The 4,649-nt window shown below is 51.9% G+C and overlaps 1 pseudogene; it reads right to left on the bottom strand.

Moving 5' to 3' along the window:
* Nucleotides 1-850: 850 nt before the first annotated feature.
* Nucleotides 851-1,737, bottom strand: LOC139361192 (uncharacterized; annotated as a pseudogene).
* Between the last annotated feature and the right edge of the window lie 2,912 nt (nt 1,738-4,649).

The raw sequence follows: 4,649 nt of genomic DNA on the forward strand, positions 1-4,649 counted from the left end.
AATTAGAGCTCGAGAAGCTCAAATGCTTTCATTTAATTCCCTAATGCAATTACCTAGCTTCAACCTGATGGCTGTAATGTCTAGATTCACTTTTTCTTTATTCCAGTTCTACATAACAAAGCATAAATAATCACAGAGGAATGATTCTGTGTTGGACTATTCCGTGGACAGAGAAGAGCATTCTGACCGGCGTCAGACACTGTCTCTGTTCCTGGGGAGCCCCTGAGGTGGCTGCACAGAGCACATGCGTGAAGATTCAGGAGCAGGAGCATCAGGTGGTGGGAGGGACACAGAGGCAGCACCAGACAGATGCCTGCCCAGGGGCCGCTGCAGTCGGGCTGGCCAGGAAGGTCACGGGAGCGGGCGCAGGCGTCTCCCTCCAGCCGCACTTGGTTTTCATGAGGACGCGTGCAGGGTAGGGGATGACACCGAAATGCTGTGGCGCTGAGGGGAGGAGGGGAGGGACGCAGGGCTGAGGGCTGGCCACCACCCCTTTCGTCCATGCCCCTATGAACGCTGCCAAAATCAGCCCCAACAGGCAGAAGTGAGGTGGGTGAAACAGGTGGACAGATTAGCTTCCATGGAATGCACAGATGCCAGTCATTAAAAATCCCTTCTGAGTTTTCATCTGGAAAACTTTGCAAAGGTATATAGGGACAAGAGGCAGAAGATGAAGCCAACACAGTTGGGCTCAAACCGCCGCCCTTCTCCTTCTCTCTGCATCCAGGACCCGCCCTGAGCCCCTGACTGCGAGGACCCGGAGCTGCCCAGCTCAAGGGCGCGGCCCCTGACCAGAGGAGGGAGCCGCAGGGCACGGCCCCCAGCAGTGGATGGCAGGATCTGTGCTATCTCAGTCCCAGGGCCCCAAGCAGAGAAGGCCTGGGGCTCCCAGCTGAAGTTTTGCTGTCTCCTCTGTCACCAAAGTCGAGAAGGACTGAGTGGGACCAACGCCGGACCTGCCGGCTCCTCGGTGGCTGCCGATGTGGCCCTCAGGCTGCGGGTGAGACCGTCTAGGGGAGCCCAGACAGCGGCGAGAATCACAGCCACGAGTGCTCCAGGGGCCCCAAAACACAAGCGCAGCCTGAGGAAGGCAGCGCCCGCTCAGATCCCCGTCCAGGCTTGTGTGCCACACTCCAGAGGCACACAGCAACAGAACCTGGTGCTTCAAGTGGCTTTGTGGGGTGTAAGAACACAAAGTGGGGCCTCGTGTGGCTCAGAAGTCACTTCCACCAGCCTGCGGGGACCCGGGCGGCCCCTCTGGAGGTGGCTGGAGTCTCTCCAGGACGGGCTCCAAAGTCCCCCGGAGGAGGTGAGCGTCGGTCTTGCTCTGACCTGAGGAAGGCCCCTGACAAGTATCCTGAACACGCAGGCACACAGCTGGCTGACTCATCTGAAGGGACCTGCTGAACCAGGAGCCAGGGAAGGCTGGAGAGAACTCGACTAACACATGAACCCTGCCTAGGCACCCACCTAGGGCGCATACGAGAAAACTAGGGAAGCTGTGAAGACGGAGGTGTGCACAGGGCTGGGAGAACCCAGGGAGGAGCCGCACTGGGGACCGGGAGGGATGGAGGGCTGGGCCCCACAAGCAAACGAGGGAGGCACTCAGTGCCATGAAGACCCGCTGCACCCACAGCTGCAGGCCTGGCTGGCAGCAGGACCTTGGCTGCAGGGGACCAGGAGCACGTGTGTTTGGCAGGAGCTGCCCTCCTGGAGCCGCACTAGGGGTACCGTCATTTTACAGGCAGGTACCTGATACCAACGATGACAATCAACCATGCCACCCTGAATTACAGCCGTGTCCTCAGCAGGTAACTATTTACACTGACAATTACAAAGAGTTTGAACTCGCTGTCCCAAGAGGCAACAAGCCCTTCATTATCACCGCCTCAAGACTCTGTGCGGCCCTCCTCTCCTGCCGCTTCCCCTCGGGGCAACGTGAAGTCCCATGACAGTGACTCAGAGCCAGCCCAGTAGCTTCAGTGCAGGAAAAATCACAAAAACTCAAACACATCCTAAACATGGGCAGTTGGTAGGAGCCGATTCCTAAATTAAACCTGCTCGGAGGCTTTCTGGGCTAGCACAGCTCTGATCACAGGCTTAGCTTTCTGCTCCCTGTGAAGGGCGGCGAGGAGGCCGGGCTCTGCCATTCTGCAGGCTCCGCCAGGTGGAGTCTGCCCTGTGACCTCGGTGGCCTGTGCCAGTGTGACCGTCGCCCGCAGTGAACACTGGGCACAGCGGAGCAGGCTTGGGGAAGAATAGAAAGTGACCTCTAAGCCTGCAGAAGACGCTAAGCCACGCAGGGCCTCACGCGCACTGCATGTCAATCACCACGGAAGCGGGAACGAGCTCTTAATAGTTCCAGTAAATGCAAAGGCCGCCCTGGAAAACTGCCTGAACCTTTCTGACTACTCACAGGTGGGGAACCACTGCCTGAGACACAAAGGTAAAGAATTAACCTGAAACTGCATATTATAAAACTTATTTTTAAATGACGGCGCTTAATTTAAAAGACTCCCAAAGAATACCTCATTAGAAAATGACAGAGTGAAACCCTGAGGCTGACCACAGGAGTCCCTGGAAATTGGACCAAATGTTGTGTCAAAACTGGGAAACAGAAGAACCGCACTGATGAAACATTCGATTAATCACTCGAGTCCTCCCCACATACGAAGTTATGTTAAAAAGGTAAAGTGAGCAGGAGGGCTGTGAACACAGAAAGAAAGAGCCACTTCGTCCGTGGACCACGACAAAAGAAACGCTAACGAGTGCCTATGACACGCTGGAGTCCAGGGCTCCGGGCGCAGCTGTGACGGGGACACTCAGGGTCCCACTGTCCAGATGGGAAACCAGGGTGGAAACACCAGGGAGCCTGTCCCAGGGTGCAGAGCCAGTGAACGGTAGTTCATACTGCGCCAATCCCAGCTGCCAGGCTCTGAGGCTCCTGGGGACAGAATCCTGTTGACTTCACTCTGGGGTTCCAGAGGCGGCAGCATCCCCCAAAGGCACCTGGAGGAGTGGTGTTACCCTCTATCCCTCCATCCCCTGTCCCCGGTGTTACCCTCCATCCCCATTCCTGGCGTTACCCTCCGTCCCCCTGTCCCTGGTGTTACCCTCCGTCCCCTGTCCCCAGGTTTCTCCATGTTGGTCAGGCTGGTCGTGAACTGCTGACCTCAGGTGATCTGCCCTCATCGGCCTCCCAAAGTGCTGGGATTACTGGCATGAGCCACCATGCTTGGAGATATATATATTTAGATAGAGTCTCCCTCTGTCACCCAGGCTGGAGTACAGTGGTGCGATCTGGGCTCACTGCAACCTGCGCCTCCTGGGTTCGAGCAATTCTTCTGCCTCAGCCTCCCAAGTAGCTGGGATTACAGGCACCCACCGCCATGTCCTGCTAATCTTTTGTATTTTTAGTAGAGACAGGGTTTCACCATCTTGGCCAGACTGGTCTTGAACTCCTGACCTTATGATCCACCCACCTTGGTCTCCCAAAGTGCTGGGATTACAGGCGTGAGCCACCACGCCCAGCCGATATGTTTTTAAAAATTAAAAGATGTCATTCTTTATGTTCCTGCGCACTTCATGGCTAAATGAGAACTAATCACTAACTACTGTTAGCCAAGTGATTAAAAGATAAAAAATGTAAGCTCTATGTTGTCTTTATGGTCCAAAAACTTAATGCCTAAGAAGGTGAAAGATCAGCAAATAAACATTAAAGCAAAATTCACGATACCTAAGACACCTCAAGAAGAGGCTTGAAAAGTTGCCAATAAGAACTTGGAGATGTGCCAACCTAATTTAAGGCTTTTCAACTTATCCTTTTTGGGTCACAGGATCACCAAACATATAAACAAATGTAATAATAGAAGATTAAGTAAAAAGGAAATTATAAGTTCACATGTCAGGCTCTCCTTTTTACATCTCTTCCTTTACCCTAGAAAATTTTGCTTTCTTTGTTCTTTTCCCAAAAGGAGGTGTGTGTTATTTCCAACATTATACTGTAGTAACTTTACCATATTTTAGTTTTTAAAATTCATTTTCTTGATTTTTCAGATTCCATTTCCATTTCAGTTTGTACCTGAAGGAGAGAAGCATGGATTGAATTTGCCTGGGTTTTCTGAATATCGTAATATAAATTCAAAGCTCAGAAGTGGTAGGAATGCAGGCTTTGATTAGTGAATTTCAAGCACCCATTTCTCAGGGTGAAGGACAAGGTTAATTCTACTCTAAATAATCCTACCATTCAGAAAACCTGGTGTGTCTACAGGGAAAAAAAAAAAAAAAAAAAAACAAAAACCGGCTGTGACTACAAACCTGAAAGTAAAGGCAAACAACTGCCAGACAGAGACAGGAAAGTGGGGGAGGACCCTTGGTAAATATCGCATGCCTCCTGGGGCCCCCATGGGCTTTGACTCAAGGGGGAGATGAAGGGTATTTGTTAAAGAAAGAAGTCACTGGGACAGACAAAAGCTTCTGGCACAGGAAGTTAGTTTGACTAAGGATACTGAAATGTAGGGAATTTGAATGGGTTCCTGGGTGTGAGGTTGAAGTGAAACTTGAATGAAAAGAAGCTGCTGGTGGTGAGTCTCTCCTTAAGGGTTCCTGGCTTCTGGATAGTTGGTATAAACTCTGTGGTCCTCGAATAA

Source organism: Macaca nemestrina, assembly GCF_043159975.1.
Source record: "Macaca nemestrina isolate mMacNem1 chromosome X unlocalized genomic scaffold, mMacNem.hap1 SUPER_X_unloc_1, whole genome shotgun sequence".
Classification (NCBI taxonomy): Eukaryota; Metazoa; Chordata; class Mammalia; order Primates; family Cercopithecidae; genus Macaca; species Macaca nemestrina.